The sequence below is a fragment of the Cetorhinus maximus genome, chromosome 31 (assembly GCF_964194155.1).
Source record: "Cetorhinus maximus chromosome 31, sCetMax3.hap1.1, whole genome shotgun sequence".
Lineage (NCBI taxonomy): Eukaryota > Metazoa > Chordata > Chondrichthyes > Lamniformes > Cetorhinidae > Cetorhinus > Cetorhinus maximus.
This window is the reverse complement of record NC_135909.1, coordinates 11,691,921-11,707,825: the sequence shown is the minus strand read 5'-3', so window position 1 is coordinate 11,707,825 and position 15,905 is coordinate 11,691,921. Positions and strand designations below refer to the sequence as shown.

General features: G+C 44.7%; 1 long non-coding RNA gene and 2 other non-coding genes across 3 annotated transcripts in view; all 3 read right to left on the bottom strand.

The window, feature by feature from the left end:
• Nucleotides 1-15,905, bottom strand: part of LOC144670421 (uncharacterized) — a 918,626-nt gene that overhangs the window by 312,369 nt on the left and 590,352 nt on the right. The window lies entirely within an intron of this gene.
• On the bottom strand, nt 3,329-3,400 carry trnag-ucc (transfer RNA glycine (anticodon UCC)). Its single transcript has one exon. It is a non-coding gene; the product is annotated as a tRNA-Gly (tRNA).
• On the bottom strand, nt 12,962-13,051 carry trnar-ucg (transfer RNA arginine (anticodon UCG)). The gene is given in 2 exon segments: nt 12,962-12,997; nt 13,015-13,051. It is a non-coding gene; the product is annotated as a tRNA-Arg (tRNA).

Here is a 15,905-nt window from a genome sequence, read left to right as displayed (position 1 = left end):
TTGAGCCACTGCAGTGCATGTGGTGTAGGTACATCCCCAGTACTATTCGGAAGGGAGTTCCAGGATTTTGACCCAGTGAGTGAAGGAACAGCAATATATTTCCAAGTCAGGATTTTGAGTGTAGTATCCATTCTCTATCCGTTACATACATGTCAGACTCTCGTAACGTGTGTGAGTATAAGATTCAATACAGATCTGTCAATGGCACTCTGTATCTGTGATATTGTAAAAGAAGTGAGGGAATCATATGTTTCTTTCATCACTTGGATCTGTTTGTGAGCATGAGATTCATTCTGAATCAGGTCTGTCAAACTTTGGTATAAAAACTAGTGAGGTTCAATTGGTGTTTTTCAATCATTGGTATTGTATGTGAAAGTGGAGTTTATAGTGTGTGTGCTAGTGTGTGGTCTCCCATTTGTATCTGTCAGCATCTGTTACTCTATGTGATGCTTGGACTCTTTCTAAATCTCTCAGTGGTACAATTGGTGTGTCATATTTCTTTAGTATCACTCAGATTCAGCTATTGTGAGTGCGTGCAGTGACCAGCCTGTATCTTTCAGCATCTAGCACTGAAAATGTGCCTGAGAATTATTCTCTGTGTGCGTGTGGGATTCATTATATAACCTTCAGTCTCTGGGACAAATTTTATTTTTGGATTCATTCCACATACATTTCCAGCAGAGAAAAAGGCCACTGATATGGTAGCTTTAAAGCAAACAATGGTATTAAATATCTGTCACTGTGCATACAATTGTGAAAGATAATGTATCCTTTAATCTGATCCTGGAGTGGTCCGCAAGTGTAACTCCAGCTTGTATGAAACGATTTGATATGTGGCATTGTGTCTGATTCTGAGTCAGAATTTCCACACAAATGCAAAATGGAGCTCAGTCCTGAATTGGTAAAGTATCTTTAATTTGACACTGTCTGAGGATTGATAATTAGCATGAAGTTTATAGCTCAATTCATACTCATCAAATTAATATTGTATCTCAGTTTCTTAATCAGGGTGAGTTTTAACTAGAATCTGAGTTTGGATCTCAGGTTATACTCACTTTCATAATATCTCAAACTGATAATGCACTTAAGGTTTGGATTTGCATCTAATGTATGTGTCAGAACACAATGTGGGAATTAATAATGCAATTTATAAACTAATGATGTGTGCAAATATTGGACCGTTGCATAACATGAATCTCAGTGTACATTATTAAGGTTAAGACTGTAAACTTGAAATTGGAAACATGCATCAGTTTTATTTGACATTTAGTTTGTAGCTAAGGCTGTAATATTGTGGGATTGGCCTGGTGCAAATTGTATCGTGGGTGAGAATGTGGATTACCCGTCTGTGGTACTGAGTCGAGATAACATTGGAACAACGTCTATCTCTCCTGCACTGTTTGATTGATGGATGGAAAGTGTGACTCTGGAACTATTTCTGCTGTCTGAGACTGTGAAATTGATGTCCTGTCTGTGTCTCTGCGCTCTGTCAGTGATAATGTACGGACTGTTTGGGAGGAGCTGGCGGGAATCTTCATTCTAGCTTGGCTGGAGGAAACACCATATTTATTCTGGTTCCTTCGATTATTTGCCTGTTGGAAAAAAGTTTATTTTAGGACTCAAGTGCAGGTGGGGTGGAAGATACAGATTCCATCAGTTTGACCTCTATAAATAATCATTGTGAATGGTTTGAGAGGCTTTAGCCAGGCTCTAGCTCTGATTGGTCAGTCAATTCTCAATCTAAATCTTCAACCAATCGGAGAGCCCGGTAGAAGGAATTGGAAGTGCCGATTGGCTTATATTTTCAAACTCGAAAAGCCCGCCAATTTGAGGGAAAAATAGGTAATAGCCAAACGGCTTAATTTCCTGGCAATTTTAATCTCACACTTTAGGAGCTGTAATATTGCATTTTGCGTCACAGAATCCTGGCGCTATTTTAGGAACAGATTAAATGTGTCAATCTGTTATCTGTAACCGGCTGTAACAAAGCAGCGATTTAAAACAGAGCCAATCTCAGCTCACTGGAAACGCAATACTATAGGTTACCAACCGACTCCTTCACACAGGCTTCATTGGGACAGAGAGAAACGGCTGATTTCTGATCCTGTCCCCTGAAAGAGGCCGGGAATGTTACAATCTGAAGAGCGGAGCGCTCCAGCAGCCACACGCTCAGCATAGCTGCTCTTTCTCAGGAGCCTGTGAACACGGCCCGCGGGGAGCTGCAGTCCAGCCCGGGAGGAGCGAGACTTGACTTTGGCTTTGTCCTGGGCTCTACCGCCGGTCTTTCTACAATCTTACACACACTTACACCACGAATGAAGAATTCCTCCCGCACTCACCCTTCCCCTATCTTCTGGGGAATGCAGTCGGCCACTTCTGAATGGTCAATGTGTTCGGAATCTCGTTGGGTGGCTTTTGTAACCAATCAGAGTGCAGCCTATTTCAACAACTTTCAAAGATCAATGAGAAAATGGGCCGGAGATTGACTGAACCAAACTGGCAGAGCGGAAACGGGTTTTCAAATTGAAAATAAGCGCCAATGTATTTGAAAATGGCTGAAAAAAGAGACATGTCAAAGCTTTTCCTTCTGTACTCAACAGGACACTCCCAAGAAAACCAATATAAGGGGAAGACAACAATTTATACTGATAGAGAATATACTTCAGGGTGGAAAGTGACTGTCTTAGGCCCGGTCATGAGCTTGTGTGATACACAGCGCGAAATGATCTGATCAGGGTAGCCATTACCCTGCAGGATGCCTTTGATGAGCCCGGTTTCAGCATCAAGCTTGCACGGTGAACAAATGGCTCGGGTCCTATTTACAACGTTGCCGATAAGACCAATCTTACAGAGCGTGGGACTATAAGAATCCCAACGCGTATATTGACCAGTGAAGGTCGGCTTGCGGTAAACCTGGTAGAGAATCCTCTGGAAGATTCCTCAACTAGTGTGTCAAGGGAGGGGAGTTATTTTGACTGCTCCATTTCATAGGTGAATTTGAGCGCAGGATGGAGCCCATAAAGACATGTAAGGAAATTGTTACATGCAACTGCGGATATAAATATAGCAAACGTATCATCCACATATCGGAAATAGGCGAGAGGGAGGAGGTGAGGCGTCTTTCCAACCAAGGCCCGAATTTTACGTTCGAAAAACGTGATAACGAAAACGTTTGAAGTATTTTATTTTGTTAGTCCTTTATTTCCTTGTTGGAAATCTCCCCACACTTTCTGTTGTTCTTTATCTCATTTTGGAAACCACAGAGATTACCTCCACGCGTCCGGAATTGTGGTCTGACCACGGGTAAGGCTAAAAAATACACCGCTGCTGCGATGGCCGGGAATCGAACCCGGGTTAACTGCTTGGAAGGGAGCTATGCTCACCACTATACCACCATCGCACAATTCCTTACATCACAGTCAGCATTTATAGTACCGCGAAACACACTATATCTTTGACATTTTGTTACTGGTTGATAAACTGTTTTGCAATAACTCTCACCATGTTCATCGACACCAACACCCATCTCGGACCCTCCACCCCTGCCTGTCCCTCCGTCCCCACCCCATCTTCCAATCCCAGCCCCGGCCGTGTATTCACTATACCCCCTGACCTTCCCATCTCTGACGCTGAACGTTCAGTGCTCAGCAAAGGACTTAGTTTCATACCCTTACACCCTCATCTCAATTAATTTCGGGCTCGGCACGATACTGAACTCTTCTACCGCCGCCTTCGTCCCCGTGCTCACTTCTTTGGGCAGGAGTCCTCCCCCCGTTCAACGGATCCTTTCACCCAGCTCCAGGATTCTCCCTCCACCTGGGCCCCTCCCTCTGGATTCTTACCTTCTCTTGATCTTTTCATTGAGAACTGTCGGCATGACATTAGTCGTCTCAATTTCTCTGCTCCTCTCACCAATTCTAACCTGTCTCTCTGAACTTACAGCACTCCATTCTCTCAGGTCCAACCCCAACATTGTCATCAAACCCGCTGACAAGGGTGGTGCTGTTGTTGTCTGGCGCACTGACCTCTACCTCACGTAGGCTGAGCGTCAATTCACAGACACTTCCTCCTACCTCTCCCTGGACAATGACCCGACCACTGAACATCAAGCCATTGTTTCCAGGACTGTCACTGACCTCATCTCCTCTGGAGATCTTCCTCCCACAGCTTCCAACCTGATAATCGCCCAACCATGGACGGCCCGCTTCTACCTCCTACCCAAAATCTACAAACAGAACTGTCCCGGCAGACCGATCGTGTCAGCCTGTTCCTGCCCCACGGAACTCATTTCTCATTATCTTGACTCCCTTCTCTCTCCCTTTGTCCAGTCCCTTCCCACCTACATCCGTGATTCCTCTGACACCTTACGTCACATCAACAATTTCAAGTTCCCTGGCCCCAAACGCTTCCTCTTCACCATGGACGTCAAATCCCTCTACACCTCCATCCCCCACCAGAATGGTCTGAGGGCCCTTAGCTTCTTCCTTAAACAGAGGCCCGAACAATCCCCATCTATCACTACCCTCCTCCGTCTGGCTGAACTTGTTCTCACACTGAACAATTTCTCCTTTAACTCCTCTCACTTCCTCCAAATAAAAGGTGTGGCTATGGGTACCCGCATGGGCCCCAGCTATGCCAGTTTCTTTATGGGGTGTGTGGAACATTCCTTGTTCCAGTCCTACTCCGGCCCCCTCCCACAACTCTTTCTCCGGTACATCGATGATTACTTCGGTGCTGCTTCATGCTCTCGTCGGGACCTGGAAAAATTGATTAATTTTCCTTCCAATCTCCACCCCTCCATCATTTTCACATGGTCCATCTCTGACACTTCTCTTCCCTTCCTTGACCTCTCTGTCTCAATTTCTGTTGATAGACTGTCCACCAATATCCATTACAAGCCTACCGAATCCCACAGCTATCTCGACTACAGCTCCCCACACCCAGCTTCCTGTGAGGACTCCATCCCATTCTCTCAGTTCCTTCGCCTCCGTCGCATCTGTTCTGATGATGCTTCCTTCAAAAACAGTTCCTCTGACATGTCCTCCTTCTTCCTTAACCGAGGTTTTCCACCCACGGTCATTGACAGGGCCCTCAACCGTGTCCGGCCCATCTCCCGCGCATCCGCCCTCACACCTTCTCCTCCCTCCCAATAACATGATAGGGTCCCCCTTGTCCTCACTTATCACCCCACCAGCCTCTGTATTCAAAGGATCATTCTCCACCATTTCCACCAACTCCAGCATGATGCCACCACCAAACACATCTTCCCTTCACCCCCCATTGGTGGCATTCCGTAGGGTTCGTTCCCTCCGGGACACCCTGGTCCACTCCTCCATCAGCCCCTACTCCTCAACCCCCACCTATGGCACCTCCCCATGCCCACGCAGAAGTTGCAACACCTGCCCCTTCACTTCCTCTCTCCTCACCGTCCAAGGGTTCAATCACTCCTTTCAAGTAAAGCAGCATTTCACTTGCATTTCCCCTAACTTAGTCTACTGCATTCGTTGCTTCCATTGCGGTCTCCTCTACATTGGAGAGACCAAACGTAAACTGGGCGACCGCTTTGCAGAACACCTGCGGTCTGTCCGCAAGAAACACCCAAACCTCCCTGTCGCTTGCCATTTTAATACTCCACCCTGTTCTCTTGCCCACATGTCTGTCCTTGGCTTGCTGCATTGTTCCAGTGAAGCCCAACGCAAACTGGAGGAACAGCACCTCATCTTCCGACTAGGCACTTTACAGCCTTCTGGACTGAATATTGAATTCAACAACTTTAGATCTTGAACTCCCTCCCCCATCCCCACCCCCTTTCCGTTTCTTCCCGCTCCCTTCTGTTTTTTCCAATAATGTATACGGATTGTTCTTTTCCCACCTATTTCCATTATTTTTAAATATATACCTGTAATGCCCTGTCAGTCTTTCCACCCCACCCCCACTAGAGCTGTACCTTGAGTGTCCTGCCATCCATTCTTAATTAGCACATTCTCTTAGATAATAGCACCACCTTTAACACGTCTTTGTTCCTTTGTCTGCGACATCTTTTGATTTTCTGCTCCTATCACTGCTTGCTTGTCCCTACTACCACTCCCCGCCCAACTTCTTTCCCCCCATCCCCCACCTTAAACCAGCTTATATTTCACCCCTCTCCTAACTTTACTCAGTTCTATTGAAGTGTCATGAGGATTCGAAACGTCGACTCTTTTCTTCTCCACCGATGCTGCCAGACCTGCTGAGTTTTTCCAGGTAATTCTGTTCTTGTTTTGGATTTCCAGCATCCGCAGTAGTTTTTTGGTTTTATTCAGAATAATTTCCCGGCCCCGCTCTCTGGAATCAGGTCTGGCAGTATCTCTCGCGAAGAATCAAACATTAACTCTGTCCCTCTCTCCACTGATGCTGCCAGACCTGGAACAGGGCGAACGTTTCGATTCCAATGTGACTTCTTCGCCAGTTCCGGGAGGCTCTGTTTCACTCGCCGCAGATGCTGCCGGAGCTGCCGAGTTATTTTCAACAGCTTCTTTGTTTTTATTTCAGAATGTCAACAAAGCCGGGCCATTCAGGAGAGACTTTAAAAATATTGTTTCACGCAAAGATAGAGGTATGAAACTGTCTTCCCTAATAAGCAGTAAATGCTGCCTCAATGAATAATTCCAAATCCGTGAGTAATAGGTTTTTGCGAGGCAACAGTATAATAGGATATGGAATCAAGGCAGCTGGATGGAGCTAAGACGCAGATCAGCCATTGTCTAACTGAGTGTTGGAACAGGAAGGAGGGACTGAATGACCTTCTCCTGTCCCTCCACAGATACCCGGAACTCTGGGCTCAGACACGCTCTGTCTCCATGGATCCCCGTCATTCTAGACTCGGGCACTCACGTCAGGATCACACTTCACAGATAATCACTGACATGATCGGATTCTCCCGCTTTTATAGCTATATTTTCAGCTGCGGTACTTTTAAAACTCCTGTTTTATAATTAGAGTGAATTTTACTGTTTTTATAAAATGAACGACATTGAACTTGCGCCTAACACAGGGATCCAGGCACGGATGGAATGTCCAACTTAGAGTGAGTGAAGACGAGTCTCTGAGGTTGAAGAGTGCACCAATATCTTCAACATCTCAGGAGGGCTCGTCCGGGAATTAAACCTGACAACTCGAGCAAACTAATTTAAAGAACACCCCTAAATGAGAATAATACCACTAAAGACTGGAACAACGAGGCAGCCAGTGACGCTACATGAACCAAAGATAACTTTCATTGTCTCCCAAATCCTTTTAACCAACCTGTCACATCACAATTGTTAAGTCAGAAAATGCAAGAGTTACACCACAGCTCAGGTAGTAACAAGGAATGTGAAACTGGGTCCATGTCTCACATCGATGACCTTTCACCAGAACTGGGAAAAGTTAGTTTTGTAATTAGTTGTAAGCCTGTGTAAGGAAAGAAAAAAAAAATCAAAAGCGACAGCCTGTGATATTTTGGAAGCCGGTTAAAAAAATGAGAAAATAGTTTATGCTGCATGGCCAGAGAGAGGGAAACATAAGCTCTTTGATTTTCAACAGCACAAAATGAGGCCCGTCGTGTCCTTGAAAACTCTCTGTAAGATCAATGGAACAAGTAAAGAAACAAAGGATGTTTCTGGAGGAGGAGTGAATGGCAGATTGATGAACAACTGCCATCCGAAAATAAAAACACGTGGAAAAGGAATCTCGAAATAACCTCTGTAAACAGGAAAAGCGAAGTCAACATGGGGCGCGGGAGGGAGGGAGAATGGGTGGCTGGGTTGGGGACACTTTTCCAGAGCGATATTGTTGATCTCAATGATCTCACTGGAAAGCTGGAAAGTGTCTAATTGAAAGATGAGGCGCTGTTCTTCGAGCGTACCTGAGCTTCATAGGAACATTGCAGGAGGCCGAGAGCCGAGTGATCTGCGGAAGAGCCAGGCCGCCAGTCATTTTGTTTCACCAGCTTGACTGTGTGGATGAGTTGGGTCGAGTTCCTGCTGATTTACCGGCGGAACTTGGGTATCAATTCAGTCACGAGAAACTGACACCCCGACAGCTTCTGTCCAAAGATACTCCAACTCCAACATTTACTGTCCTACTGTGTCCCTGAGTCACATTCTGCTGAGTAATTTATTTCATTCCTGCTCAAATCCCTGATTGTTAATTCCCTCTGAACCGGATTGCTCAAACACAAGAAAAGGCTCAAACTCGTCTCAGTGTAAATACCACAATACAGTTAAAGTGTGGATAAAATCAAATTAAACTGCGGGACTCCAGTTCCGTCGGTTTCTATGTTCTTTCAGGCACGATTGAAACCGACTGATTTCAGCATCAAGATCAATCCAGATTCCCGTTACATGGACAAACCTTCTTTAACATTTGCGTGCATTTTCATCACGTGCGTTGCAGTGATATACTGTCTGCAATGATTTCTCGGGCTCTTAAACATGCTCCTGATTTCAATAAATGTCACCATCTCCAACGCAAAGAAGTTTGAAAAACCTCTTGGACAACGCACCCTGATCCGGCCAAATCAAAATCAAACTGTGGGACTCTCAGGCTGTGTTTAAACTTAAGAAAGCCTCTAGGACTGAGGTAATGGCAATCAGCACGTAAATGCATTGAATGGGTACATTAATGCTGATGAACTTCCAGCAAACTCTGGTGAACTCACTTCGGTGACTCTTCATGCTCTGTCCGGACCTGGAAAAATATATCAAATTTGCTTCCAATTTCCACCCCTCCATCACCTTCACATCGTCCATCTCCAACACTTCCCTTCCCTACCTTGACATCTCTGTCTCCATTTCTTGTAATAGACTATCCACCAATATTCAAATCCAGCTCACTGACCCCCACAGCTACCTCGACTACAGCTCCTCACACCCCGCTTCCTGTAAGGGCTCCATCCCATTCTCTCAGTTCCTTCAGCACCTTCGCATGTGTCCCGATGAGGCAACTTTCCAAAACGGCGCTTCTGTCATGACTTCCTTCTTCCTAAATCCAGGTTTCCCACCCACTGTGTTTGGCAGTGCCCTCAACCATGTCCCACCCATCTCCCGCGCCTCTAGTCCTCACACTTACCCCTCCCTCGCAGAACCACGATAGGGTCCCCCTTGTCCTCACATTCCACCCCACCAAACTCCATATTCAAAGGATCATCCTCCGCCATTTCAACCAACTCAATCATGATGCCACCACCTTCCCCTCATCCTCCCCGACCACCTCCCCCTCCCCCCCTCCCCCCTAAACCGTCAGCATCCCAGAGGGACCGTTCCCTCGGGGGCAACCTGGATCACTCCTCTATCACTCCCAACACCTCATCCCCTTCCCATGGCACCTTCCCATGCAATCGAAGAAGGTGCAACAATTGCCCCTTTATCTCCTCCCTCCTCACCATCGAATGGCCAGAATACTCCTTTCAGGTGAAGCAGGGCTTCACTTGCACCTCCTCCAATTTGGTCGACTGCATTCGCTGCTCCCAATGCGGCCTCCTCTACATTGGGGACATCAAACCCAGACTGTGTGACCACTTTGAGGAACACCTTTGGTCTGTCTGCAAGCATGACCCAGACATGTCTGTCGCCTGTCATTTCAACACACCATCCTGCTCTCATGCCCACATGTCCCTCCTTGGCCTGCTGCAATTTTTCAGTGAAGCCCAACGCAAACCGGAGGAACAGCAACTCATCTTGCGATTAGGCAGTTTACAGCCTTCCGGACTTATCTTGAGTTCAACAGCTTCAGACCAGGAACTCTCTCCTCTATTCGCACCCCCTTTTAGTCCCCTTTTTTCCTAAATTTTTTTAAAAATTTTATCCACTTAGTTTTATTTTTATTCGTTTATCCACAACTTAATCCGCTTTTTACCCCCTTCTATCTCATTTTCTAACTTTTTATTCCTCACCACCGACCCCACCCCCACCCCATCCCCCAAAGGGTCCCCTGTTACCTGTTGCATGTTGTTCTTTCACACAATGCTACCCGTGTTTCCTATTATCACATTCTGCTTTCTGACCTTTACATCACTATCAACACCTTTTTTTAAGCCCTTATTGCTACCATCAAAATTACCTTTGTCCATTATTTCATGGCACCTTTGTCAATCTGTCATTTTTTCCCACTATCGCTGACCTTCTATCCAGCTTCACTTCCTCCACACTCCACACTTTGACTCTTGGGCTCCCTCCAGAAGCTGCATAGTTACAGAAATTAAATCACCACTCAGTCCCTTCATTTAAACCAATGACTGCTTCTTTAAGGAAGTTCTTCATCCCGATTTATAGAGTAATTTGATGGAACATGCGAATACGAAGCAGGGGTAGGCCAAGAAGTTTTCCGATGTTGCAGGGATGGGGTCAGACTGAGAAACCATGCCTGACGGTCGAGAATACAGGACGACGAGGCCGCGACAGATTGAGACAGATTAGGCAGTGAGAAACAGCTTCTCTTTGTGCAAGGCACAGGTTTTAAACGAATCAGTGGGGACATGAGGATTCATCTTCCCTGGTGAGTGGTAAGGATCTGGAATGCAATGCCTGGGATAGGTGGTAGAGGCAGCTTAAAATCGGTGCTTTCATAGTGGAACTGGACAACTGCCTGAAGAGAAATGTTTACATGGCTATGGAGAGAGGGCAGGGGACTGGGATAGCTGAGTTCCTGTTGAAGAATCTCAGGACAGACAAAAGGCTGAATGGTCTCCTTCTCTGCTGTAACTTTTCCACTTGTACGGTTGTGAGGTTCTCTCTGTATCACTTTGTCGCTGGAACAGGATTTTAGTGTGGAATTCATTCTCCATTCTGTATCGCTCTGTCTCTTGTACACCGTGAGAGTGTGCGATTCAATGTGTATCAGTCAGTGTCTCGTGCCACCCCTGAGTTAATGATTCATTCTGGATCTCTCTGTCTTTTACTCGCAGTTTGGGTGTGGGATTCATTACATGTCTGTCAGTCCCTGAGACACTTTGCAAATCTGGATTCATTCAACCCAGAATATACCTCACTGAAAGTGGGCCATTTGTTCTAACAGGTAAACTGCCCGACAAGATCCTCCCTCTAGAATACTTCATGTAACATTCTCTGTTTATCCCTGAAATTCATTCTCCCTCCTAGACTTATCTAGACTTCCTTTAAATGCAGTTTATCTAATCGTCTCAGTTGCTCCAGGCAATAGTTGGCCTGTAACTGCTGCCGATTCAATGGGAATAAATTAACTAATCATGTTTTCTTAAATGTATTTCATATTTGTATTTCTATGTCTGCCCCATCACATCACATCACAAATTCCTCACATTGACCTGTTTCTGCAACACCGACAATGTGAGTTTCTACCGCTCTGTTGCGGCCAGTAGATGGCAGCACATTCTGATATAGTGAAGTTGAGAGATCAGAGACAATCGAGAAGACTTGTTCACACGATTTGGAAAGGGACAGTTTTAGAAATACTATGAGAATGGAGATGACCTTTTCTTATATGTATTTTGTAACAAGCAATAGTTATCGTCTGTTCCTCGATACGATGATGACATCCACTCAGGGCCGTGAGTTTCTGCCATGGGGCTTCATGTGAGTGAACAGGCCGATTCTCGGTCCACAGATCATTGGACACATGGGGACAGGATGTCCCAAGAGGTAGTGAGATCCGGAGTGCAGGATTTGCTTCCTGTCACTTCTCCTCAGTCGTCGTTCTGCCTCATGATTGAGACCTTGTGACTCAGAGTGTGCTGCAGCTTGTGGGATGAGTTTTGGTCATTTTGAATGATGAGAAGCAAGCTCCTCGCGGTCATTAATATGAATGCTGCAGCGCTTGAATGAAAATTTCAGATAATGTTTGTAGCGTTTTCGTTGTCCTCCCCTGGAATGTTGGCCATTTGAGAGTTGAGAAAACAGGACCTGGAGGGTGCGACACTTTTCGACCATCCGGACACAGTTTGCAGTCCATCCAAGTTAATGTTTCAGGAGTTTGGCCTGAATGATTGATGAGCTGCATTCAAGAACACCACTCCAGTTTGTTCGGCAGCGCTCCCATGGAATCTGGAGAGTGCCGCGGAGACATTGCGGATGGAATTTATCCAACACTCTTATGAGTCGCCGATGCACAGTTAAGTAATTATTACGTTGTATTCGACCCGTCAGCCGTTGTCTTGTGTGTGTAAGCGAGATACAGGCTTGTCGCCCCTTCTCCACTCCATTATTGCTGCATTCAGCCTCCCAAAATCTTTCATAATTTTAAAGACCCGTATGAGGCCACCCCTCAGCCTTCCTTTTTCAAGAGAAAAGGTAGACATCCTGATAATCATGTCGTGCCTGTTTACCACTTGTTTATTTTTTCATGGAATATGGGCGCTTTTTGCAAGCCCAGCATTTGTTGAGCATCTCACATTATCCTTGAAGTTACGAGTGAAGCAAATTACTGTGGGTCTGGAGTCACATGTAGGGCAGGCAAGGGAAGGGCGGATGATTTCTTTCTGTAAAGGGCATTCGTGAACCGGGTGGGTTTTTACTACAATCGATGATAGTTTCTTAGCCGCCATTACTGAGCCGAGATTTCAATTCCAAATTTAGGAAATATTTTAATTTAAATCTGCTCTGTTGGGATTTAGACCCGTGCCCGCAGAGATTAACCTGGTCCTCTGTATTGTTAGTCCAGTGACATCAGATTCAGCTAATCCAGATTCAAGCGAAGATTGCAATTATCCCAAAGCATTTTATTAAACCGATTGATGCAAAGATATTTGTTCCAGTTGGGAACATCAATAACTTCACGAACTTGATCAGATATTGTGGGTCTGTTAGGAACTACACAAAATACAAAGGTGAGTTAGAATCAAATGCACAAATTAACACGAGCAGAGAGTGTGAGAAAGAGCCTTGAAATGTTTGGAAGGAGACGCAGAAACTTCAGCTGACGAATGAGGCCGCGGTTTTCAGTAAGTTTGACAGATTTCTGTATAAAACGACCGCGGCAGGACTCGAACCTACAATCTTCTGATAACCTCAGCCAATACCACCGAAGTCAGACGCCTTATCCATTAGGCCACGCGGCCAGCTCTCCCATTCCGTGTCGTGGCCTCCCCTCTACCGTTGCTAAATTCCAGAAAATAAACCACAGAACAGCCCCTTCATATCAACCATTACCAAAGGAAGCCGTTCTTCCCGAATTAATGATCAATTTTATCTATGTTTCCGACGTGTTAAGACGATAGTGTCAGAGAGAGAAAAACTTCTGCGAATTTTGGAATTGGGGGAGGGGTAGGGGTGTGGGGGCGTTGGGGCGCAGTCAAAAAAAATGACGTTTCCGGGGTGAAATTAGGAAACTTCTCTCTCAGCAAAGGGGATTGGAATTTCAGAGATCCCATCGGGAAACAGCACTTTAATTTTAAATCTCAGTTTGATAGATTTGTATTCATCAAATATATGATGGATCAGTGAGAAAATGGGTATTTATCTGTATTGGAAATTTGTTCTTTGAAATATTATTGAAGACATTGAGTTATGCATTTACTGCAATCGAACCCAGGTTTCTATGATGATAAATAAGAATTCTACGCCAGAATCACCAATCATGCTGAAATCAATTTATTTCCCTAACTGCAAGATCACTGCCCTAAAACAGAAAGCAAACTGAAAGTAACCTGACCTCGAAGAAAATAAAATAATTTAGGGACTGTGATGCTGTAACAAAATAGGCAACTTGTATGTAGGCGTCGAGAATCTAATCCGAGTTTCCCACGCCCTAGTGACGCATTGTGCTCCTGAACCCGCAATGCACAGGTTTGGACGGATTTCTTAACTTTCAAACTATTTCCTAATCTGATTACCAAAGTATCACTTCCCTTATCATTGATCTACAGTCCCTCATTGTTCAAATCCCACGTCTGGCTTTCGGTGTTTTTAATCACTCCACAGACAGAACTGTCAAGAGGGTTTAGAGAAAGTAAATAAAGATGAACTGTTCCCACTGGCACCAGGGTCAGTAATCAAATAGGGCAGACTTTATTTCATTCAAAAAGGATCCAAAGACAACGTGTGGAAAATATTTTCTCGTAGTAAATTGTTAGTATTTGGGTAGACTGCCTAATCGGCAGGGAAACCCTCGACTGTCACCGTCTAGATGGGCATTAATTCGAGAAGAACGGCTTCCTTTGGTAAGCAATGAAGGTGAACAAGGCAGAAGAGAGATACGAAAATCCTGTCGGAGAGCAGAGCAGTACTTCTTCAAGGTAGGCATTTCTTGAAGGGGTGTGGCAGTCAAATAAACATAGAGATAAAAACAAATTGAAGGGTCATGAGGACTCGAAATGTCACCTCTTTTCTTCTCCGCCGATGCTGCCAGACCTGCTGAGTTTTTCCAGGTAATTCTGTTTTTGTTTTGGATTTCCAGCATCCGCAGTAGTTTTTTTGTTTTTATTCCTTTGGTAATGGTTTATATGATGGGGCTGTTCTGTGGTTTATTTTCTGGAATTTAGCAGCGGTAGAGGGGAGGCCACGAGGCAGAGGGTGAGAGAGATTCAAAACACTGCAGGAGAATGATGACATGTTAAGACAATATTGTCAGAGAGAGAATCTTCTGCGAATTTTGGAATTGGGGGAGGGGGAGGGGTGTGGGGGCCTTGGGGCGCCGTCAAAAACATGACATTTCCGGAGTGAAATTAGGAAACAACTCTCAAAAAAGGATACTAGAATTTCGGAGATCCCATCGGGAAACAACACTTTAATTTTAAATCTCAGTTTGATAGATTTGTATTCATCAAATATATTATGGATCAGTGAGAAAATGGGTATTTATCTGTATCGGAAATTTACTCCTTGAAATACTATTGAAGACATTGAGTTATGCATTCACTGTAATCGAACCCTTTTTCTGTGATGATAAATAAGAATTCTACTCCTGACTCACCAATCATGCTGAAATCATGATACTGCACATAATGAGAACACTCTGCCCGTCTGGACTCTGCTGTCCCTCTGAACGAGCATCTCACCTACTGAACTCCACAGCCTTTTCCCTCTAAAACTGCACATTCTACATTTCAGATCAAGATCCAATTCCCTTTTGAAAACTTCAATTGTCCCTGCCTCTCCCACACTCTCCGGCAGTACATTCCGCATCCTAAACACATGCTGCATGAAAAAGAAAATCCTTATGTTATAATTGCTTATTTTGTAAATTAACTTAAATCTGTGCCCTCTTGTTCTGGATCATTCCATCAATGGATCAATTAACCCATATTTACTCTGTCCAGACCACTCGTGATTTTGAATACCTCTATCAAATCTCCTCTTTAACTTCCTCACTTCATGAAACACATTTCCAAAATTTACGATCATTCAATGTGAATGAAGTTCCTCATGCCTGGAATCTGTCTTGTGAATCTTTTCTGCAATCTCACTAATGCCTTCACAACCTTACTAAATTGGGTTACAGAATTAGATACAATACTCCAGGTGAGGTCGAAGCAGTGTTTTCTACAGGCTTCATATAACTTTATTTTTTTTTACTCTATGCCATATTGATGAAGCCAGTGACGTTCTACGCTTTACTGGCTATTCTCTCAACCTGTCCTGTAACGATAAATGATTTATGAACATATACGCCCACATCCCTCTGTTCCCACAATCCCTTTAGAACTTTAACTTTTATCTCATGTTGTCTCTCTCTGTTCTTCCTCCCAAAACGAAGGACACCAGGTTACTCTGCAATGAATTTCATCTGGTAATTGTCCGCCCATTCCATCAACATATCTAGATACTTTTGGAGTTCTACTCTGTCCTCCTCACAGTTGGCAATGCTTCTAACTTTTGTATCATCGGCAAATTTTGGAATTGTGAGCTTGCAACAAGGTCTGGGTCATTAATAAGTAACAGGAAAATCAGGGGCCCTAAGACTGGACATAGCAA